The following is a 26,122-nucleotide window of genomic DNA, read 5'->3' as shown; positions in this document are numbered from 1 at the left end:
ACACAGAGAGAGACAGAGAGACAGAGAAACATGCTTAGTCACACAATAAACCTAGGACCCAAAGAAATATGTATAGCTAAAAGACAGCAATGTAGTCATAATGAGGCCACTTTAGCTGTTAGAGACTGTGACAAAATATGCTAAGGCTTAGCATGATTGCTGAATATGCATTAAACTTTGTGGCTTAGATTACTATACAATCAGAGGAAAACCAAAACAAAAGTTCATTTCTTAACTGCTATTCCTTTCAATGACTGCAAGGTGTTTGTTGACTATAACCATTTTATCACACAGGGTTTGTTTCGTTATTGTTATTTTTACTTCATTCTTAGCTTTTTCCCTTTTGTTGAGAGAAAATGTCCTCATAAGAGTCAGCTACTATTATTGTTACTATTATTTTTGTATTAATATAACACTGTTCACTATATGGTAATTACTGACAGTTTTTGCTCTCTAGTAAAATTTTCTATTTATTTTTAATGCAAGCAGCTACAAAGTATTTCTTAATATGATAATTTACAAACCAGTTTTAATTCATTTTAGCAGGTTCTGAAGGATAAGAACAATTTTATCTCTTTGATGGGGTTGAGAGGTACCATTTTTCAATGCTTCTCCTCATGCATTTCAAACTCACTTGTACATTATATTAAACCTCTACATAGTTTGCTGTTATGAAAATTATTAAAGAGAATTTATTCACTTTTTATATTTATACATTTCAAACATATTTATAGATGCAATCTGGAAGTAGTGTATTAAATTTTGTATAATGAGAACATTTAGAGAATTAAAGCATTTTCTGTGAATACAAGGCTATTAATTCTGTAACAGGCATAGAAAAATGCAAATTAAATTCAATCACTATTCAGATATTTTATTGCAACTTTTAAAAATTTGTTTATAAAATTTAATAGCATTAGCAAGAAAAATCATATTTTTTACTTTGAAAATAATGCTGCATTTGTTTTATGCCTTTGCCTATAGACTTAGAGGATATCTTAAGCTTTATCTGTCTGATTCTGACCACATTTACATGAGTGCATTGAATTGAAGAAGCTATATCAGTTATATCTACTCACCCCAGACAGGGAGCCCATGACAGAAAAAATTCTACCAAAGTCCAACGTGGTGAGCCAGTGAGTTTTAAATGGGGTTACTTATAGGATAATAGGTGAGGGGTTATTTATAGAACCAGAAATGAGTTGAAAACAGCTGCATCACCAAAACCCACCCCAGCATGGTGACAGTTCACAAAGCTGGGCACCTGGAATCACAGCCTAGAGGCTATTCAGCAGGTCTAAGAGTGCTCTTTCTAAGTCATTCAGTTGGTCTAAACCTCTTCTTGACAACTCAGCTGATTCTGCTCCTTCCAGTCAGCTGGTCTAGTCTTAGAGTCTTCTCTGCAGCTTGGCTCCTCTGATAATCTTCCTTATACCTTGGCATGTCTGAGAGAGACTCTCAGCACCCTGGTTTTTTTACTCTAGAAGGACCAAGTCTAGTGAGTCTTCTCAGTTTCAGTAACTTCCTGGAGCTATTTTGATCTTTTTTCCCCTTCTCCTTTTTACAGAGCTTCTTTGTAGGATGGAATGGTTTAATCTCTGAGAAAACTGTTATACAAATATATAAAAACAGCAGCACTTGGCAATGATGGTTGAAGACCATATTAATTTAGAATGTATTTAAATGACCTTGGAATTCTTGGTTGTCTCAACTATAAAAATAACTGGTAAAGTCAACTTAGCCATTAACAGAGTTGCACAGAATGGAAGGATAATAAGTATATATGCATATATATGTATATGTGTATATACACACATGTGTTTATATATAAATGTATATATAGTAACATAATGTGGTTAAGGTATACTCAATTAAACTTGAGCACACCGTACAACAACAAAAAAACTGAACCTGCTTCAACAAGGTTAACATTGAGAACCAACTCCTGAAAGTTGGCCTTGGACTTTCACATAAGTGCTATGTAATACTTGTACCCCATGCCCAACACAAACACAAATGATGGAATCAAATCTAAGGTAAATGGACTGACCTATTTTTGTCCACCTTAGGAAATACTGACTTTCCTCTTGACACAGTCACAGATGTCGTCAGTGTTTTCTCATCCCTGCAAGTTTCTTAGTCTCCATTCTTTTTCAAAGCACAGATTGTGTATTTCAGCCTGAAGCACATTTTAGGGGTTGTTTAGAGAAAGCATCTTCTTCATGAGTGTATTAAATAGTTCAATGGAAATTACTCACCCATCAGTTTTAATTTTACTTTGATATCTTTTTAAATTTTTCCCATTACAATTTCTTCTCTTACAGATACACATTGTGAATCCATTCTGAGTCCAGTTTATTATCCTGAATCTAATGAAAATATTTCATCTGTGTAGAGATGTCACTAAGATGTCTACAAGTGTTTTGTTTTAGTATAACAATGGGGACAAGATTCTTTTTTTAATTTTTTAATTTTAATTTTAAATAGCTTGTTTTACATGTCAATCCCAGTTCCCTCTCCCTCCCCTCCTCCCACACTTCCCATCCCCCCCCAGCCTCCCACCCTATTGCCAATTACTTCCACATAGGGGATATCTAGAGTCTGTCATTTCACTCTGGGTAGGGTCCAGGCACTCCCCTAAGAGTCCAGGCTGAGAGAGCATCCCTCTTTGTGCTATAGGCACACGAAGACTGTATTCCAGGGATAGACACTGATCCACAGCTCAGGGCCCCATAGGTTGCCCAGGCCTTCTCACTGACACTCACATTCAGGGGGTCCAGATCAGTCCCATGCTGGCCTCCCCGCTGTCAGTCTGGGGTCCAAGAGCTCTCCCCTGTTCAGATCAGCTGTCTCTGCTGGTTTTGCCAGTCCATTCTTTGCCAATTTGCTCATCACTCCTCTCTCTCTGTCACTGGGTTCCTTGGGTTCAGTTCAGTGCTTAATTGTGTGTGTTTGCCTTTGCTTCCATCAGTCACTGGATGAAGGCTCCCGGATAGTTATAGACATCAAGTTCATTATCAGGAATGGGCATTCGAGGTGGTCTCTCCAATATTGCTTAGCTTGCCAATTGGTGTCATCCCTTTAGATCACTAGAGGTCACAATGGTGCCTGATCTGTCTTCTAACCTATGATTCCCTCTTCCCCCTATTCTACCCCCACCCACTCAAACTTCCTGTTCCCCCATGACCTACTCTCTCCTCCTCTTCTCCCCCTCTCTTTTTCACAGCTCCCACTCCCCCCCACCCCTCGCCCTGTTCCCCATCCATTCAGAGGGTCTTGTTTCAATACTCTTCTCTTAGGTACTATGCATGTATGCTTATCTTTTAGGTTCTTTCCTGTTGGGGACAAGATTCTTAACAGGATATATAATCAAAAGGAAAAGTATCTTCTGTATAATTACGATTTATTTCATATAAATCTTGTCACTTTTAAGGTCTCATTGATTCTTGCATTTTCATGACAGGAACTATTTTTTGAATGATTGACTAAAGAAATTGCCATTTCTGTATGTATGTATGTGTATATAGCTATGTGATCATGTTTGTGTATAGTGTTGCAAGAGCATTTGCATGCAAGAAGTCATTTTGTTGCTCAGAGGCCATCTACCTCATTTTTTTTTTGAGACAGAATCTCTAACTGGACCAAAGACTTGATGATTCAAGGGGTTTGATTGTTCATAGACACGAGAGATCCACTTAGCACTCTATCTCCTGAGGACCAGGATTAGAGGAATATGTGACCACACGCTGACTTTACATTCTGGGAAAAAAAACACGGATCCTTCATGGAAAGCACTTTATTGACTGATCTGTCTTCCCAGCCCCAAGACATTTTTGGTTGTTTTTTTCTTTCAAGGCAGTTCTATGTGTAGCACTAGCCATCCTGGAACATGCTCTGAAGAACTTGTTTTTAAATGATAGAAATTTTGAAATGTAGAATCAAAGTATATATATACTTTTCTCTATTTAACTCAATTTTTTTCTTTTTAAATTAATTTAGCATCTTGCATCTAGATAAGATTTTCTGGATATACATCTTCCCTCACATCACTGATAAAGAGAAAGCTCACTTCCAAATACATACTGCATGAGACTCCTGGTGTGACCTTCATTGAACTCACATTGAACCCATTTCCCAGAATGCTGCCCTTACCATATCCACCAAACCTAGTCCTTCTTTTCCTTCAACATCTGATTAGTTTGAGACAAATTATCATACCTCCAGACACTAAAATAAGATAAAATCCTAATACTTCAATTAAGTTCCCACGTTTACTCCAACTCACAATAACTGCTCATTTCTCCATTTACTTTTATGACAAAGAGCAATGATGTGAGTTACTTTAAATAATTAGTGAACTGGTTTTCAGGAAAAATCAAAAACATTAATAGAGATTGTTCTCTCTCTCTCTCTCTCTCTCTCTCTCTCTCTCTCTCTCTCTCTCTCTCCCTCCCTCTTCTTCTCCCTCTGTCCCTCCCTCTCTCTTTCTCCCTGTTTGCACAGGATTTTAATCTTTCTTTATATACTTAGGTATCTATCTCACAAAGTTGCCAAAGCAGATTCTAAAAATGAGGGAGGTTAATTGATTGACCAAGTGATTAGAACATTCTGAATTGTTTTATTAGCATGATTGAGCAATCTGGTTTGATTGTTGTTTTCAAAGTTGTAAAGGATATAAGCATTCTACTTATGCTATTTAATCTTTCTTTGTAATCCTGTCTAATATTATCCAGCATTTGGACAAAAAGCCAAAGATTAGACCTAAAATGAAAGTTACTGAGCCATTTGGAAATTCAAAGCTATTGAAAGAGGAAAATAAAAAGTGGCTGAAATGAGTCCCACTCTCACAGCAATTCTGAAGCAGCATATGGCTAAGTGTGTCCTTGTGATGTTTGCTTATGGGATCTGTGACTAAATATAGGCATCACAAATGCATATCAAGATATCATTCCAGGGCTTGGATAGGGGATAGATTATTAGAAGATGGACCTATGGGTAAAACACTAATTGCTGCAAACTCAGTTCAGATCCCTAGAACCCATGTTAAAGGACATGCAGGTATGCCACCCAGCCTGCAATCTCAAATCTCAAGAGATTGCCTGGGGTATACAGCCAAATCAGGGAGTTCTAAGTTCAATTGGTAGACGCTGTCTCAATGTTTAATGTCTAGGGGGACAGACCTGGTTTATACACATGTTGTGTGTGTGTGTGTGTGTGTGTGTGTGTGTGTGTGTGTATGTGTGTGTGAACATGCAAACATACACGCAAACCCACATCTCATTCGCATACCAGTCATGCAATAATTTGAGGAACATGCAGATTCTATGAAAAATATTTACAAATATCGATTAAGAAATTAATTCATAGGAAAGTATTGTGTGCATCATAGGAAATAATTTATTTACCATTAACAATACTATATGTCAGAAATATATATATCTGTAATATATATGCCTATTCATTCAGTAAACACAGACTGACCACCTGTCATATGATACAGCAAAGTTGAAATGGAGACCATTCTTGAAAAATTCCTGAACACACAAAATTAATTAGATTTTTAAAGTAGCTTTAACTGTTCTAAAACTTCAAGCAGAAGCAAAACTAATTTGTATCATTTCTGGTAAAGGCTTTTGACAGACAAAAAAGCTGAAAACCTGCCAATCACAAACAACTACCAAATAATATTGTTGTCATCGTGTTACTAGAGACTCTCCACTAAAACTGTAATGACAAATCTATTAATGTAAATAGTCAAAAAAACCTTTCCATTTCTTATCTGCCTTGAAAGTTGTTTCTTCTGGTGCTTTGTCCATAACATCCTGACCTTTTCTGGCTTGGTCTTTCTTAATTTGTGATTTTTTTCTTAGTCAGACGTGTGCTTTAAACCATTGCTGTGGTTTCAGCTTTCTTTCTTTTATATATGCCACAGAAAAAACCATTAGGTATTTTTTTTTTTGGTTTTTACGAGACAGGGTTTCTCTGTATTGTTTCGGAGGCTATCGGTCCAGCCCGGCCTCGAACTCACAGAGATCCGCCTGCCTCTGCCTCCCGAGTGCTGGGATTAAAGGCGTGTGCCACCACTGCCCGGCCCGGTATTTTTTAAGTATACAGCAGATAATAAGATAGGAATTAACGCTGGGAGTTATAGGCAAGATGTAAAGAAATACAGTCATAGAGAAATAAAGACAATGATAAATTGAGGCCATTTCACTTACAGAATATAAAAAGTAATGATTTAAATAATGTTAGTTGTATTCTCTGAAGGCATTCTCTTGGAAAATGAAGATGACCATGCAAAGAGACAGTTTTATGTTTTAAATTAATTTTCTAAATATATGATACTTTCAATTTTCTAAGATAAAAACCTGCCTTTTCCTCCCAGATTTAAGCTTCTTCTGTAAGATGATTCTATCATATGTACAACAGTCTTTTCTGTATCTGTGCATATCTACAGAAAACATATTAAAGAGGATGCTATAAAAGATTTAAGGAACAAGAAGCATACCATTATGGCTCATGATTCCTTTTATGCTCTGCTATGTTTCTTCCCTAAATTTTCCAATTCCTGTAGCATGCACCTTATTTTTCTAAAAATGGTCTAACAATTGGCAAATTATACACAAATGTTGTAAAATGTTAATAAAAATAACTGTACTAGGAATAGGTGTGTTTAGTAACAAAATCTTACCCTTTGAAGAACTGCATTGGTCACTTTTGTTTTACTGCAACAAAATATCTAGGATATACCAATTTATAATTAAAAGAAATATTGTTTTGACATAGATTTCTTAAGGTTTCTGTTCATGACTAGATGGATTCTGTTACTTCCAGTGAAAACAAATTATATGATTTATAATATATAATTAGCGAGGACATAGTATAAAAGTTTAAATAAAAATGACCCCCACAAGCTCATAGATTTGAATACTTGGTCAACAAACACTCAAAATTGCACTATTTGAAAAGTTAAGGAGTGATAGGAGAAGTTATCTGTGTATATGTTTATCTGATTGGTTGATAAAGCATTGTTGGCCAATGTGAAAGCAAGATAGGTGGGACTAGGAGTTTAGGAGGGTTCTGGGAAATGTAGTCAAGAGTAGGAGTCACCATGTGATCCTGAGAAGAGAGGCTGGGTCCTCAGTAGGATAAGTCCTTATAAAAATATATATTAGTAATTATAGGTTAATAATTAAGTCAAAGCTAGCCACCATGAACTCCCACTGTAAGAAAAATGGACTAATCCTCTGAATTGTAAGCAAGTTCCAAATGAATACTTTTCTTTATAAGATTTTTGTGGTCACAGATTCTCTTCATATCAATAGAATACTGACTGCAACAGAAGTTAGAATAAGGTATTGCTCTAACAGGAATGATCATGGTACTAGCTGATTGAAAGTGGACTTTGGAACTTTAAACTAGGAAAAAGGTTTAAGGCTTTAAGTAGAGCTTAGAGAATCATACTAATAGGAGCATGGAAGGCAGTGACCATGAGAGCATTGAAGATCATGACAGCCCCGCTCAAGAGGTTGAAGAGAAGAATATTACTAAGTGCCATGGATACTGTTTTTGTGATATTTTGATGAATAATGTGCCTGCTTTCTGCCCCTGTCTAAAAATATGCCCTATGCTAAATTGAAGAGTTTTGCATTAAAAGCAATGGCAGAGGAGATTTCAAGACAGCCAAGTATTTGCCATTTTGCTTATGCACTCTTGCTTGTACACTCTTATGCACATCTATAATAAAAAAGCAACCTGAGCATATAAAAATACAAAATAACAAGGTTTGGGAAATAAAGGAGTACCAGTAAGTACAAAGGAGCTAAGTCCTACACACAAACAGATACAAAGTTTGAAGAAAAGTCAATATTAAATGGAATAAATGGTGGCCTCAGGGAAAGACACCACCAAACTAAGCTTGCCACTTGTGAAGAGGTAAAGAAAAGCTTAATCAATGAAGGAAATGATCAACAGAAATATGATGTAGATGTAATTGAACAAGAGTGCAATGTTCCATAAACAACAAAAAGTAGAATTTGGAAGCTTTGGGCAAGTGGTTACGGTTTCAGCATCAAGAATACACAAAAGGAGTGTTGGGATCTTGCCACCTTAGTTAAGGAAGTCAAACATGTGGCAGGAGTATCCCTGGATGGAGACTAAAAAAGGGCATTTGATGAAACTGTAAAGGTGAAGCCTAAATTTTCTTTGAAACTCCAAGATGTTGAGATGCCAGATTCATGAGCTATTGGCTGACAAAAGCTACCAAAACGGTATGGGACCAGCCCCAAAAGAAACGTGTACTGTCATCAACAAAGCTGGAAGGAGTTGGAGATTTGAAAAGCAGTTTGACATAAGAAATGGAGAAGCAGAGTTTAGAGATTGTCCTGATGATTTTAGGTGTTTTCTTTGGTCCGGTATTTCCCCACTATGCCTTTTCTCTGCCCTTTTGGAAACACAATGTATTTACTATGCCATTATATGTTGTAAGTAGATTATCTGCTTTTATATTTTGATTTTACATATATTACAGCTAAGAAATCACTTTCAGGATCCAAGGAGACATTGACTTTTAGATTTTTTAAACAGTGTTGAGACTAAGATAAAGTATGGGGATTTTTGAAGTTGGACTGAATGCAGTTTAGCATTGTGCTATGGCTACAAGCCTCTGGAGACAAGATAGTAGAATGTAATAGTGTGAATAAGAATGACCTCCATAGGCTCATAGATTTGAATGTTTTGACACTAGGGAGTATGACTATTTGAAAGGATTATCATGTCTGACTTTGTTGGGGGAAGTTATGACCTTGTTGAAGAAAGTATGTCACTGGGGTGGAGCTTTGAGGCTTGAGAAGCACAAGCCAAGCTCAGGGAGAGTCTCTCTCTCTCTCTCTCACTGAAACATGTGGTTCAGTATGTAGAACTCTTAACTATTACATCAGCCTTCAAGCCTCCATGAGGCCTGCCATGTGGATAATGACATCAAGCTCTGAAACTATAACCAAGCCCTAAATAGATGCTTTCCTCCATAAGAATTACTGTGGCCATGGTGTCTCTTCACAACCATAGAACATTGATGAAGACACACAGGCAGGGCCAAAAGCCAAGATCAAATGATTTATGATCTTGAGGTCACACAAATGACCAGACAATATATTAATGCCTACCTCGTGAAGTTTATATCACTTTCTACTAATACTACTGACTGGGGCCAAGTATTTCATACAGGATTCTTGGTGAATACTCCACATCCAAACTAGAGCAAGAATGTAACTGCCTATTCATATGAAAAGTATAATCCCTACAGTTTCCTAGGTTTTCCCTTAAAATGTTAAGATCTCATAAGACATATCAATGACCACCCAGAGGAAAAGATAAAGTGTGAAGGAAGAGGACAGGCCTGGGACAGCAAGAGTTTTCTATGCCAATAAAGAAATTGACAAAGTGTTTTCTATTTTAGTCAACTGGTGTATGTTTAATGAGAACAGATTCTTAGAGTATTGAAAAGAATCCATAAGCCGGCATTACCATTAATACAATATATCAGTCACCTAACATAACCGCATATTTCAAAATATCAATGAAAAATATAAAATTGCTATTATTAGAGGGAAATATAGGTGGTGAAAATGATAAGATCTAGATAATCTAACATGAATGCCTTAACTTTCTGAAACAAATAAGATTGAAACAACTAGTCTCCTTTCTATAGAGAAGACTGAAACCAACACATGAACAGGTTTAATACAGAGTTTGCATATGTGAATTACAATGTGCTTCCCAGTGGATAACAGCACACTATGTACCATCTGCCTCATGAAGTGATTGTGTTTTAACCACAGAAATTTCATTTGTCCTTGTGCAACCACCATACTATCCATCTTCTCTGAACACCACTTCCTTTTCAAGTTATAATTTGATAGCATTTTATCACTAACAGTGCTTAAACTTTTTACAACATTGTGTAGAATTATTTTGAAAAGTTTGCATAGCCTTATTCCTGCAATATATGGGGATGACCAATTTATACACAGATTTTATGGAAATAAATGTTATATATGGTGCTTAATAGAAGAAAAAAGACCATCGTAGTCAATTCCAGTTGCTCATCTTTATATCCCCCCCCAAAAGTATTCCACAGGTTAGATGGACTCAGTTCCATATTAGTTATTTATCTCCAACCATATTAAAATATGTTCATGAAATAATGACATTTCTGCCAAATGAGACATACTCAAGACTTTGAAGTAAAATCAATTTCTTAGAAGGTATCAGCTGTGTATGTGTTGGGTTATACAACATTAGGAAGGATGGTGCATACGATAGGTAAGAAAATAAATTGTTTCTCATTGAAAACTGATTTACTCAAATATTTTGAACCAATTTATTCTGCAGGAAACATATAAAAATACATGTTCACCCTAAATCTCATGCTAAATAAAAATTTTATCTGGAAAACAAAATACAGAAATGTTATCATGTTTCACATGATCCCTTAAGAAACATATTTCCTTTACATAAACTTTCCTGAGTTGGATTTAATTATGGTTAGAGTAGTGAACTTAGGTACAAAAGCATGAGTGCAATTTAAATTATTGTCTAGACAAAGGCGTCATAAAATTTCCCCTTACAGCTTTATCTAGCTTTCAATGATTTCACACACAAATAAGATTCACTTTAATCAAATTTGTAATAATCAGTCACACTGTAAAAGCCCTGAGTAAATTTGTTACTTAAAGGACTGTCCCACAGTGATTTCCAAAAATAATAATCCTTGGTGACATTGCAATCTTTAACTGCCTTCATTTTGGTGTAAATGTGTCTTTACATTTTTACAAATCTGCCTTAAGACATGTCTTCTCAGAAATACTGAAAGGTCTGTTAATATTCATCTATCCCCACTCCTGTCATCATTATATGTTAGTGACATTTCTGGCACTATATCAAATACCCTAGATAATCAAATTAACAACAGAAAAAATTCAGTTTGCCACGTACTTCAGAGCTCCTAATCTAGGCTCAAAAAATTGTCTCTGATGGGGTAGATATCACATGATAGATTTATAGCAATACTATCTATCAAGTGGTTATAATGCAAGTAAGAGAAATGGGAAGGGAGTGGAGATTACTGTTCTCAAGTATATGCATTCAATGATGGGAAGACATATGACTAGGCTCCACTCATTAGATTTTCCAGTACTGTCAAATGACACAAGCCAGAAACAAAAGACTTATTCAAATATAACTCTTTGGGGGAAAACTCAAACCCAAATTACAGTGCTCTTTATAACTGGACAAAGCCCATGAGGAACACAGATTCAGGTGAATGAGTCAGGTTTCTAATTCACAGCTATTAAGAGAACATCAGAATAGTTACACGACTTTGTGGAGCATTCCAGGAGGCAAGACCTTGCTGTAGGTTGAATATTTTCAAGAAGTGGGGATAATTCCATGCTTTTGTTTTTTGACAGGGGTTAATTTTTGTGATGATTTTTAATTTTTTAAATTTTATATGAAAAAGTGTTTTGTCTGAATGGCTATCTATTCACCACATGTGTGCAGTGCCCTGGGAGGGCATAAAAGAGCAATGGATCCAATGGAACTGAGCTACTTATGGTTATCAGCTGTGATGTGGTTACTAGGAACTGAAACCCAGATCGTTTAGAAGAGCAGCAAGTGTTCATAACCATGACTGAAATATTGCTCCTCTCATCTAATAATGAGAAGACTAAATCCTAAAGCTCTGATGAGCAGAGACACAACAGGCAGTCACGCTAAACAGGAAAGAGAAGTGGTAGTAGAGTGATCTTGCTATTGTCTTGATTTGACATGAGCACACTTGAAGACATGCTGTGAAAATGCTCAAGTTGACCATGGAAAAATCAAGTCCTGACAGAGAACATAGCCAACAGAAATAATGCCAAGTTGCCAAGTTCTTGCCAGGGTTACCAGGTTCACTGCCAAATGTCAGTGACAAAATTTTTACTTCTCATCTTAAATGTGTGAAATCTTCTGGTTAGTATTTCACAAAAGTATTTTACAACAACTATGTCTATAAAAATATGAAGAAATATATATTATCAAACCAAATTTACTTATTCAATTATTTTTTACAGGCAGGTCCATGTATCTATTGATGGTCCAGAACTCACAAAGATCCACTTGTCTCTGTCTCCAAAAAAACCCACACTATCATTTTCAAAAAATAACATTTGTTAGATTGTATGCTTAGTTTATTTGAGCAGGACACACAATATTACCCCCCAGCCTCTGTGTTTATGCATTGATGCACTGTATTTTCATTCATCTTATTCTTGAATGTCTTGTTAATTCTTCCTTTTGCAAGACATCCTCACTTCATCAGTACAGCACCTGGATTGCATAGACCCCAATTTCTCAAATTGGAAGTTATGAATTATTATTAGTCTAATTGAAAATCACAAGGAACCTTAATTCACAAATCACCAAAAAATACATATCCTTGTTTCTTGTAAGGTACATCTTTTGTGACATTTTAAGGAACTTGATTTCTCAATGAGTAATGTAAGTTATTTATTTAATGTTAACATTAATTGAGTAACATTCTATATGTTCTGCAGACAAAAGCTGATAAAGGCTCTGAATCAATCCATTCACTCACTTTTGATGAACAACATTGTACTTCAGAGATAATGAATTTACCTTTAAGTGACAAAAGAGATGCAAAAATAGTGGAATTGAGCACAGACAATTTCCTGAGTCCAGACCCCAAAGCACTTAAAATTCAGGATTATATATCATGGGGAACATGCAAAATTCTAACACATCATTTACTTTTTTAATATTTCACTACAATTGTTTTATGACCTTTTGGATAAAATTTTCTTGCCAGGAAATATGATAAAAATAAGGAATGTTTCACTAGCAAAAGGTTGTCCTTGTATGGGACCATGCCATAATTTTCATTGTGTCATTGTAAATGTAATATATGTGCTATCAAATCCAGTATTTTTACATCTCTACATGCAAAACCATATATCACAGACACCATAAACAACAATGAGTTTAGGGGAAAGAGAAAGTATGTTTGAAGGCCAACATTTCAGTGATTCCTATGCAGATATTGAGAAACTTTTTGAAGGTTTGTATAATTCTGAACTCTCCAATAAAAACTCCATAACTACCATTCCAATATGTCAACTAATCAGAAAAAAAAAGAATATTTGTGATGGAGAACAGGGTTGGTGAAGTCAACATAGAAAATAAAAATGAGATAAAAGCACAACAGCCAGGAACTCTGGAGAGTGATCAAGATACCAGCCTAACAATCATGAAAAGAAGCTGGAATAAATACAAGAGGCATAGGACATTTAGCCAATGCAATTAGAACAGAAATGTTCCTAAATCTAAAGGAGAAAAAAAAACAGAAATTCACACAGGAATCATTATACACATGGACTTTGGACTCCCATCCAACAATGTGAGAGGCACTCTCACCCTGACCACTTGGGGGAGGGTCTGGGCACTGCCCTGGATGAAATAACAGATTGTGGACACCCCCATGGAGGGCCTCACCCTCCCTAGGGAAATGAGGGGATATTGGGGCGGGGTTGCGGGGAGGGCACGGGAGGAGGGGGAGGGAAACAGAGAGAGACCTGGAACTGACTTGTGAAGCAACCTTGTTTCTAAACTAAATTTAAACTTAAAAATAAATGATAATAAAAATAAAATAAAACCCCATTTACTCATAATACATTATGGTAAAGATATTAAATACACAAAATTTAAGAGTAAAAGCCAAGATGCCAATTCACCTATGATGTAGAAGTAACAGCCCAGGCGGCTGGTGGGGGATAAACCAAAGCGGCTAGCAAAGAAAAAGCTTCTCTTAACACAGATATGTCATCAATAAATCTCACAGTTAATAAAAATGGAAGACTCAAGAACAAAGCAAAGAAGTGATGAAATTCTATCAGAGAACTAGCTGAACAAAAGACAAAAGGGAATTTACAATATTCAAATCAATAGATCAGCAAACACCTGAAATAAACAGGGAGAGAGTTAAAAAGTAAAAATAAACATAACCCAAAAACAAACAGTGAAATTTTAGAACTGGTAAGCATCTCTCAATAACCGTTCTAAGACAAGTGACTTCACTCAACAGACACGGGTTAGGTGTCTAGGTTTAAAAAATACAATAGACTATTATGTGGAAGAGCACACCTTACTTGTGAATACATCCACAGAGAAAATGAGTGAAACAAAATTGAAACACACTGGGGTAACCTATTACAATGATGACGATATATTCCAACACCTGTATCTCACCTTTAGATAAGTCATCCAAATTAAATATCAACAAAGAAGTCCCTTTTATTAATTGCTGATCTCAGTGTCTGTGCTACTGGTATTATGCACAGGAAGAAGTCTCCTATACTAATTCATTCAAGGGAACCACCTACTTTCTCTTCTAAGAGGTTCAATATGGTTGGATTTATGTTAAGGTCTTTGATCCATTTGGACTTAAGTTTGTACATAGTGATAGACATAGATCTATCTGCAGTCTTCTACATGTCCGCATTCAGTTATATCAACACCATTTATTGAGGAAGCTGTTTTTTCCCATTGTATAATTTTAGTTTCTTTATCAAAAATCAGGTGTTCATATGTGTTATATTAATATTAGAGTTTTCAATTTGATTCCATTGGTCTACCTGTCTGTTTTTGTGCCAATACCAAGCTGTTTTCAGGACTATATCTGTATAATAGACTTGAAGTCAGGTCTGGTAATGCCTCTGGAAGTTTCGTTACTGTACAGGGTTATTTGATCATCCTGCATTTTTTTTGTTTTTCCATATAAAGTTCTCTGGTAGAGTTTTTCAATCACTTATGTAAATTATCATATCATATGTGAATAGTGAAAGTTTGACTTCTTTTCCAATTTGTATCCCCTTGATCTTCTTTTGTTGTTTTATTGCTCTAGGAAGAACTTCCAGTAAAATATTGAGGAGATATGGAGAGAGTGTCTTGTTCCTCATTTTAGAGGAATCGTGTTGAGTTTCTCTCCATTTAGCTTGATGTTGGCTTTTGCCTTACTGTACATTGCTTTTATTCTGTTTAGGTATATTCCTGCTATTTCTGATCTCTCCAAGTCCTTTATCATAAAGGGTTTGGATTTTTGTCAACGGCTTTTTTGGCATCTAGTGAGTTGCTGATCGAAGCAGTAATAGGCACCCACAGTTAAACAATGAGTCATACTTGTGGAATCCAGTTGTAGAGAGGGAGGAGGGATGAGGAAAGGAGGCAAGACTGTGCTGGAGAAACCCACAGAAACAGTTGATCTGACCTAGTGAGAGCACGAAGATCCTAGTCGTAAAGCTGGGAACCAGCATTGAACAGAACCAACCCATCTAAGAGACCTGGGCAATCTATGGGACCTTTAATAGTGGAGCCAGTGTTTATTCTTAGTGCATGAATGGACTTTGTGATCCCATCCCCTATGGAGGGATACTATTGCAGTCCAGATACAGTAAAGAGGACCTAGGCCCTCTCCTAAATGATGTGATAGACTTTGATGATCCCCCATGGAGAAACTCCCTATCCTTGGGGAATGGGTAAGGGTCGGTTGAATAGGTTGGTGGAGGGCATGGGAGGATTGAAGAGCGTGGGAATGGGGGGATTGATATTTAAAATAATTTTTAAAAGGAAAATAAATCAACAAAGAAATTTCTAAACCTTGTATCAATTTCTAGAGGATGAATCTTTTAACACATAAACCTTCCCCTTAAAATAATATCTATGTTGGTAATCTTTATATAACCTATCCCAGCTTAATCTCCCTAATGTTTTACTTTGTTGTCTTAAATTCAGTTAATAAGACAGGCATTGACATGATACAACTCTGAAATTTGATAGAATTATTCAAGTAAATTAAATATTTATATTAAGAGACACTTTCCCACAAATCATATCAGAAAACCAAACAAAGTTTAGATGTCTCTAGAGATACTGCAAATTTTAGAGATTTTAAAATATTTCTTGTATAGTTTTAGCTAAAATGGCTTAAAATCACTAGGTCACTGGTGTTAATGTTTCTTCATTATTTTCTTTTATAAAACAATGTGCTATCCTGATTGACCTTGAATTCTCAGTACTCCTGTCACAATCTCGTAAGTACACAAAAGATATCCATGCACCAGCATGCTCAGCTATCCTCCAATATTTTGTGCATCTAAATCTAGGTAGATTTTACCACACAGGGATTCCAAATCTGCCACCAGTGTTTGTTGAATCTAGCTACCTATTGCATTTACAGGGGTGGACTAGCATAGCTGTGGTGCTATAAGAAGATCCTTGTAGTTTGGAAATTCATGGATAAGAGAAATTCAAATTTTCACATTTCTGGAGGCCAAGTTGTTAAGCATGAATATATAGGCATATGTGTAGGGTAATAAGTGCTGCTGTCTCTATTTTTAATATCTTGATTTTAAAATTGCATTCCAGAAAGGAGGCATCCCATGTTCTTACAATATAAGAGTAATTGCCAATCTATCCATGAGGATAGAGCTGCTGGATGACTGGGTCACTTCTTAATAATCTCATGTCTTGTGCATTCTAGAGCAAAAGTAAATCTGTGTGCAATAAGACTACTGAGTCTATGGAAAACTGTTTCTTTAATGCTATCCACTACCTCTGGCTCTTAAAGTCTTTTTTCTCCTCTATGAAGACTTCTTGGGCTTGGTGTGAGGGATAGGATGTGTATAATCGATTTAGAACCATCTTTGCTACTTTTCTGTTGCTGGTGTATAGCTTCATGACCAAGGCACTTTATAAAATTAAACAGGTAATTTAAGACTTGGAGTTTTAGAGGTTAAGAATCCATGACCATAATGACAGTAATGAGGCAACAGGCAGACTGCATGGTGCTGAGGCGCTTACATTTTAATCTACAAATAACAGACATAGAGAGACTAGAAGTCTTTTGAAAACTCATAGCTTGTCCCCTGTTACATGTCTCCTCCAACAAGGCCATGCCTCCTACCTAATCCTTTCCAAACATTTCTACCAACTGTGGACCATGTATCCAAACAAAAGGGCCTGTAAAGAGAAGCCTTCCAACCAGCCTGGTTCCAGAGCCACATCAGTCCCAAATAAACACACAGGAGGCTATATTAATTAGGAAGCTGTTGGCCTTGCTTGTTTCTTACTGGCTAGCTCTGACTTAAGTATTTATCCCATAATTGTTAATCTAAGTATTTCTCTTACCGGAGAAAATTCCGGGCTTCTTATCCCTATGGCAGTTACATCTTGACTCCCTGTGTTTCTCCTTCCCAGAGTCCTCCTGGACTCCTAGTCCCACCTATCTTGCTTCCCTACTGGCCAACAGTGATTTATTGACATATACACAGGACTTCCCCCAACAAGGGCCTATAGGGGAACCATTCTTACTCAAACCACCACAACAAATTAATCACCCCACAGTCTTTTATTTTCTACATATTGACTACTTAAGTTGTTTTGTGTGTGTGTGTATTAACTGCCATCTATTGAAAAGAGAAGCTCCTATGGTGATGGTTGAGAGATGCTCTAGTCTATGTATATAGCGAAAATTCTTTGGGTATCATTTTAATACCACAAACACTTAGTAGAATAATAGTATTTGGTCCTCCCCAAGGGCCTTTACCTACCTAGGCACGTGTTCTTGGCACCTTTATCAGTGCCAAGCATTAGTTCTATCTCATGAAATTGGCATTATATCCAATGAGAAGGCAGTTGGTTACTTCAGTAACATTCATGTCACTAGTGCATCATTGAGTATATTTTATCAGATATGTCATTATTGTAGTTTGTAGCATCCAAATCTGGGTTTGGATTTATTATATGAACAATGACTACTCTGAAGATTGGATTAACGAACAGAAAGAAATGAATAAAACACATTTTTATATTCAGCCAAAACAGCAGTTTAGTTATTTACTTAAGAACTTCTGATTCAACAGAAATGTCAACTAATGAACTTTGAGATTTTTCAGAGCAAGACTATTTTATTTACTATTTAAAATATTCTTATTTCTTGGCAGGAAGTTTTAATGAGTACACTAATTTTTAACTTCTTTAGAATTACCTCATTCATTAGGATAGCAAGATCAATTAAAACGCTTTGTATGATCTTACATATGATTCATGCATTCTTATTGTAAAAGCAATTACGTGCATCCCATATTACAAATGATCACAAGTAATATTGTAGCAAAAAGTAGAGTCAAATGGATAATCCTTCCATAATAAGACCTACCAGGCCCTCATTTAAATACAGTAGGAAAATAAAAGCAGAAGAGAAAGATATCTTTCTCACAAACACAGCGATGCTACTGTGAAATTGATTAGACAGAAGATTTAGAACTGTGAAACATGATTGAAGAACAATCAAAGAAATGTTCAACCAGAAAATTTCCTTATGTTGCTTTTACTCAGGGCCAACAGGAAAAGGTGCCACCAACCAACTGAAGTCTACTGCTTACTTTTATACATAAGCTGTGATAAATATTGAGTAATTCTGTCTTTAGAGTTAGCTTTTTTAGGTAGTATTTATGTAAAGTAGTGATATTTTATTAAGTATATGAGCAGATGAAGACTTTGGAAAATATGTGATATAAACAAACAATTGATGTAAGTTCTTATTATTTGAGTGATGAAATAATTGACATTTACATCATATAGTAAATCTGAATGAAAGGAGTAGATTTGAATTTAATCTATGTTCCGTAATTCCCACAAACTAAGAATTGTTATATATCTCTAGTAATTATACTTAAATAATCAAATAACTATAAATACACATAGAAAATAATTTTGTCTAAGAAAATATATACCTTGAGTTGCAATATTTATGAAAAAATCAATTCTTTCCTTATTTGTACAGACTTGTTACTCTTTCTTCTAAGAATATAGTCATGGGAGCAGAGAAAGATGGTGGCTGAGTAAGAGCTGGAGGGAAGGTCTTAATAAGACAAAAGAGAAAAGCCATTTGTGTTCTTATCTAACTTCAGAAGAGTCAAGGAAATCAAGTACAAGACGATAGTACTGATATAATACATCAAAATAAGGAGGTAACTGGAGAATTTAGCACTTAGAAATTAATGTATCTATGGACAGAGAGAGAGAGAGACTTACAGAGTGAGAGAGACAGAGAGAAAGAGATACAGAAATAGAGACAGAGACAAAGAGGTTTAAAACCAGCATTAGACTTGCAACCTAGCCTTAGGCCTGGAATGATGTAACATGGGTACCTGGATTACTCTGTGTGCTGTTACTGGAGTAATCAGACTCTTGGAGTGTATCACTATATGTCAGTCACTTGGTAAGACATCTGGGCCTATTCCAGTCCTTGGAAAAGCTGGAGGAGGTTAGATTCATGATGTTACCAGGCACTTTACAGATTGTTTTGAATAGCATAACACCATACATTTAGATGAGACATGAGCAAAATTATAATCAATAGAACACATAGAATACCTCAATATATAAGAAATTAGTTATAAAGATATATTTCAAAAGATGTTGTTATTAGATTTCTAGAAATGATACAGCAGCAACATTCCATGAAATAACTCTAAGCAAACAGATTCAGGTAAGCTGCTTAAAAAGCAAGCATTCAAAATCAGTCACACACACACACACACACACACACACACTTGTATACACTGTCACACAAAAATATACAAAAAAATCCAAAAATATGACATATATAAGAAGAGTATAATATTTAGCAATTTAAGAGTAATTTAAGTCCTGTCATTTACTACAACATGGATGCTACATTAATTATATTAAACTGAGCACACAAAACTAATAACTCATCCTCTCCCAAATGCAGCTGTCTGGAGCAAGAAAATGATGGCTCAGCAGTTAACAGAATTTGCAGCTTTTTCAGAGGACCCAAGATTTGTTCCACTTGGATAGCTCGCAACTACTTGTTACTCCAACTACAGAGGATTCAGTACCCTCTTATGGCCTCCTTGGATACCTGCATTCACACTCTCACACAGACCTCAACACTGACACAGAGACACAGACACAGATGCTAACACACAGGCTGACACAGACATAGACACAGACACAGACACAGACATAGGCATGTATACAGACAGACAAACATAGGCAGACACAGATACAGACACAAACAAAGATACAGACACTAACACTGACACAGATAGTGACACAGACACAGACAGTGAGTGACAGAGACACAGTCACACAGGTACAGACAGTGACACAGATATTGATACAAATGCAGACACTGATACACACGCATAATTAAAATATGAATACATTTCTAATTTACAATTTTAAAAAGTCAGTTTTTTAGAACTTAAAAGTAGAATGGTGGATATTAAGGCTAAGGGAAGGGCCAGTTTGAGAATGATTTTGGTAGATTTAACAATGAATAGTTAATTACAATTTCATAGATGCAGACTCTGGTATATAATCATTATCACTGAGTAAAATAACTGTAGTTAATAATATACTCCTTATTTTCAAAGGCTAGAAGAAAGAATTTTTAAAGTTTTCATCACAAAGTAATGACAGATATTTGAGGTGTTAAATATGTCTAACCTGGTTTAAGCATCATGTAATTATTATAAGACCCACAACAGTACCTGACTAATAGCATAATTCCTATTTAGTGTATGAATTAAAACAAATATAAAAATAAGTTCATGCTGTTGACTGCAATGTAAAAGTATTCATTGAAACAACTTAGATTAATGACTCATTAATCTTTACAGATTTACTATTGATTTTCTTTGAGTAACGGCACATAATTCAGCATGAGACAGTAATTTTTCACTTATATAACAATGAAATTATTCTGTTATATTTATGTGAAAACTGTTTCCTGAAAATAAATTTAATTGCTTGGATGTAACAAAAACATTTCTGGAAAATAAATGTCAAACAGCTTTTTGTTACTTTTATTAATTGCATAATTACACAATAATAATTATCTAATATAATTTATTCAACTACTATTTGAATATATTCCCAGGGTGAATTTGTTTCTAATGTGTAAATTATAAAAATTACCTATGTACTACCTAATTGAGGATTTGCTATATGAATGTAATTAATATAGAGGTGGGACTATTTATAATATGTATTCTTGTAATATTTTTAAGATTTTATTTTTAACTTTATGTATATTATGGATATGTGTGTGTTATGTGTATGATGGATATACTTGTTTGTACACATGGGTGAAATTTCCAGCCGGGCGGTGGTGGTGCACGCCTTTAATCCCAGCACTCGGGAGGCAGAGGCAGGCAGATCTCTGTGAGTTCGAGGCCAGGCTGGACCGACAGCCTCGAAAACAATACAGAGAAACCCTGTCTCGTAAAAAAAAACAAAAAAAATTTCCATGAAAAATAGGAGGTATCAGAACTCCTGGAGTTGGAGTGGTAGGCAGATATGAGCTGCCCTACTAGGTGCTAGGAATTGAACTTGAATCATCTGCACAGGTAGCACATGCTTTTAGCTTCGGAGCTATTTCTCCAGGCTACCTTTCTAATTTTTAATTTAAGACAATGTTATTTCAAAGGATACAACCCTCAATAAAGAAAGTAAGAAACTACTTATTTATAGCAAAGATGAGATCAGTCCTAATTTGTAAAACTATAGGGAAATTACACTTTTTACTTTACATTTTCATTCCAGAGGGGAGAGAAGGAAGGTAAGAGGGAAGGGAGGCCTTGGACAGAGGAAGGAAAGTAGAAAAGAGTGACAACAAGTGTCTTTATTTTGGAAAATACTCAATCCTTTTTTTCCTCACATTATCCTCACCAAGAGGCTGAACATGGACTTTTAAGATTTACTAAAAATCTTAATATTAAAACATAGTTAGCTCATCAAGCAAATGAAATAATTTTATTACTGTCTAGAGTAAAATAAGAATTATTTAAGTGACATATGTGTTACTTTAAGGAAACTATTATGTAGGTAACAGGTTATCTAACATGGGGAAATTTGAAGCTATCCCAAAATGGCTGAAGTTTTAATAAAAACCTAACCTGTAATAAAGCTTTCCTTTAGGACATACTGTGAGAGGACTAGCGGTCATTATGTTAAATGAAATAAGCCAACCACAGAGGCGATAACTGCATGCTGTCACTCATATGTATAATCTAAAAACAAAGGGAAAAAACAAAAAAAGGCTCTTATAAAATTTAGAAAATAAATAGAAGACTGTTGTATGCCTAGAACATGAGAGTGAATGGAGGAACTAGAGAATGGCTGATTAAATACTTTTTAATTTTTATTACTTTTTTCAATGTGTATTAATGTTTGTCATGAGAAGTTTCATGTGCTCTGAAACTGAGGGTACAGACAATTTGAGCTGCATAGGGGTGCTGGAAGTTGTACCAGGTTCTTTGGAAGAGCAGTCAGTGCTCTTAACCACTTAGCAATCTCTCCAGACCCCAAATTGATTTATTTAAAGAAGCACAAAGCCTTCTGGATCTACTGTTTTACTGGAGAGCAGGATGATAGTGAAAACAATATATATATATATATATATATATATACACATATATATGTGTGTGTGTACACAAAAAAGTGTTTTGAGTAATTTAATCACAAGTCTATATAAGATTTTAGAAGATAAATATATTTACACTGATTTAAACATTACATGACATAAACATGTATAAAACCATAAACACATGGTATTTTCATCTATAAGTTAAAACATGCTTAGAAGAATAAATTGGAAAATATGTCAGAAAGTGACTAATAACTGTTTAACTATTATTCTAAGTGAATGCTCAAGACAAGACACAGATCAATAATTACATCTCTACAGTGCATATTTCTACTCAACAAAGGAATGAATGGCTGTCAATCAAATATTGCTACAAGGTAAATGTACTGTTTCCAATTCCCTGTCAACAGTGCAGTTTAAAAAAACTCTTAACATGGATTTACAGAAAGAGTTAAACAACTAGAAAGATACTTGTTCAAAAGATCTTTCTAACAAGCACAAAGTTTGGGAGAAAAAGTATTCTTAAGAATTTTATTTCCCCCAACTTACTTACCATGGGCAAGAAGAACATACATGATATGAATGCACAGAGCTCCAGAAGCCAGAGACTTCAACCTTCATAGCAGGAGGAAGTGAAAAACTATACCTGGTTTTGCCTGACTATACTGCACATGCAATCTCAGTTGGAAAAGCCGATAGGAACAATACAACTGTTGGCCATTTAAAGCAAATGTCACGTGATTTTTTCACACTACAAAGGTAGCATATTATCAAATTAATCCTAAACTAAATAGATTCAACAGATTTTATTTACATATTGATATATTTACAAACATATACATATATTTTTTTTCAAAAAGAGGATGTGGTTTTAAAGGCAGTGGGAGGGCACTGGGGTGGTTGGATGAAGGAGAGGAGTATTATGTAGTAACATTTTAATTAAAATATAATGAAAATGTTAAAAGATCATCCAATTGAGTTACTGGTCACTTTTTCTCACGCATCATATTCACTTTTCCTCCCCCAATTTCAAAAATATTTTCAGTAATTGTACCTAAAGCCTTTGCACATACAAGTCAGTTTTATGTCTCCTTCTATTGCCTCTTATTTTTCTTGAATGGGAAGAATTTTTCTGATTTCTCACAATTTTAATGATTTTTATATTATTATTTTAGAAACTGGAAGTGGCCTTTTGTCGTACTGATTTGTTGCATTAGTTTTCCCTGAGTACACTGGTTTCAGGTACATATCCATATGATAAGTAGACCACTAAATCCTGGAAAAGGCTTTAATTGGTAATTATTACAGAGTTATTTGTGCTTGAGGGTGTAAATAGAAAACAACAAAAGGGAGAATTATCATTCTCTGTTCACTTATTGTTGGTGTATTCCTCTCTGATTTTCCTCTACAATTTTTTTTCTTCTGAAAGTGGGTGTCAGTGAGGAGGCCTAGGCAATCTATGGGGCCCTGGGTAATAGATCAGTATTTATTCCTGGCATACAAATGGACTTCAGGTGCCCATCCCACATTGAGGGATGCTCACTCAGCCTGGACACATGGGGGAGAGCCTAGGTCCTGCCCTGGTCGAAATGACAGACTCTGGAGATCCCCTATAGAGGGCCTCACCGTCTCTGGGGAGCAGAGTGGGAATTAGGTGGGGGACTGGAAAGTTGGTGGAGGGACAGGGGAGGAGAAGAGGGAGAGGGAGCTGGAATTGACATGTGAAGCAAGCTTGTTTCTAATTTAAATTTAAAAAGACATTTTTAAAAAGGGTACTACTGTGCTAATAACTCACACAATCAAGAAGCATACTTCTATCAATGAATAGAAAGATGCATTCTCTTCAGGTGAAACTTTTATTACTCAAAGGAAATTTGCCACAGGAACTCCTGTTTTCTAAGAATAGCACTGCCAATTAATTCTACAACTGCAATAAGATGAATTAGAGTCACCATTCTTTCCTACTAAAGAAGCCCTTACTCTATAATCAAAGAGTCATGTTTAGTGTCATTTTATCTGATATCTAGAAAATAAAGCCCAAATCTCAATTTTTGCAAGATAATTTGATTGTAAAACACACCAACTCCATTCATGTGCTAATGACATCTTTAATTAGAAAATACCAAAAATCACTTTGAACTAGCTGGTAGAGACATGTTGTGAAGTTATTATTAAATTTATGCTAGGACACATATACCAAAGATGGAAACAAGGAAAACCAAGATGTACAGAAGGAGAAACAAAAAACATTTATGTCTTCTTTTGATCTACATATTTTTACACATTCCTCTTTCAGCTTCTAATCAATGAAGAAGAGCTGCATCACAGCAGATTTGCAAAAACAGGATAATATATCAGCATTCATGGGGTATCGTCTATACTTAAACTAACTAGAGAAATTCCTCCCAAAATCCAAGGCACCTTGTTAAGTGTGTTCCAATGAGATATCCTGCTATTCCTTCAAATTTTGCATGTTGAAACATTAGCCCTGATTATGGCTGTACTAAAAGTCTGGTTCTTTGAAAAAATGACCAGATAAGGAAGAACCTATATGAACTTGACTGGTTCCCTTATAAAAGACTGTAAAGAGCTATTCTACACTTCTTCCATGTGAAGTCATAGAGGAAAGGCACTGACCACACATAAAGAAACCAGAATGCTAACCACACATGAAATCAACTGATAGGTTGGTCTTGGGCTTCACCAGTCTTCAAAGCTATGAAGAAAATATTTATGTTCCATATAAGCTAACTTCTTTCTAGTGTTTTGTTATAGTTGCAAAGACCTAAACAAACCACTTTCAAGTTTCTATTTTAAAGTTTGATAAAGTTAATAAAGCATCTACTTATTTTTCTGCATTCCATATGTATCCCATTATGTTTCCCTCACAATTGCCTCATTAAAACTGAGTCAGATTTCTACTTATTCCACTTTTAAGATGGTAAAAAAGGGCTTCTCCAGGAAGTATCAGAAAATCATCAATGTCAGAATGCTTGAAAAAATTGAATCTGGAGGAAGTATGCATATAGTCAGCTGTCAGTAGCTCTTAATTAATAGCAACTCACATGAAACCAAGCCTCATTTTTTTAATAGCCTTTAGACTTTATGTCAACAAACATATAATTTTGTTGAGGAGACAAGGTTCCGTTTTATACACAAGACAGGTTTCTAATGTTGAAAGGAGAGACAGTTCTTATATACTTTGTGAGGAATTTATTGTTTTAGTAGAGTGAAACTATGGGTAGGGGATGGCTTTAGTGATGCTTGATTTTTTACAAAATGATATAATTTACTTCTACTCTCAGATATCAGCAGGGTACTTCAAGCAACATCCCTCGTCTATTGTGACCAATATCTCTATACAAAGAGAGATCTGGGCCCAGAGACATTTGTTTTTATTTTTGTTTTCGTTTTTTCTTTTAAACCATGTCTTATTGGATCCTTCACTTGTGAGTGTTGTTGCTACTGTCTTCTCTGTCATTAAAGAGGAGTCACATAATTATTCCCTTGTGACTTTGATTTCATGAACAAATTAATGTGATACAAACTTTTATGGAGTTCCTAATGTAGGTCAGTCAGTCACTGCCTCTCTATTTGACAAGTTGTCAC

This window comes from Mesocricetus auratus, unplaced genomic scaffold, assembly GCF_017639785.1.
Source record: "Mesocricetus auratus isolate SY011 unplaced genomic scaffold, BCM_Maur_2.0 Super-Scaffold_100676, whole genome shotgun sequence".
NCBI lineage: Eukaryota > Metazoa > Chordata > Mammalia > Rodentia > Cricetidae > Mesocricetus > Mesocricetus auratus.
The sequence above is the reverse complement of the archived record's forward strand: the minus strand, read 5'-3'. Positions refer to the sequence as shown.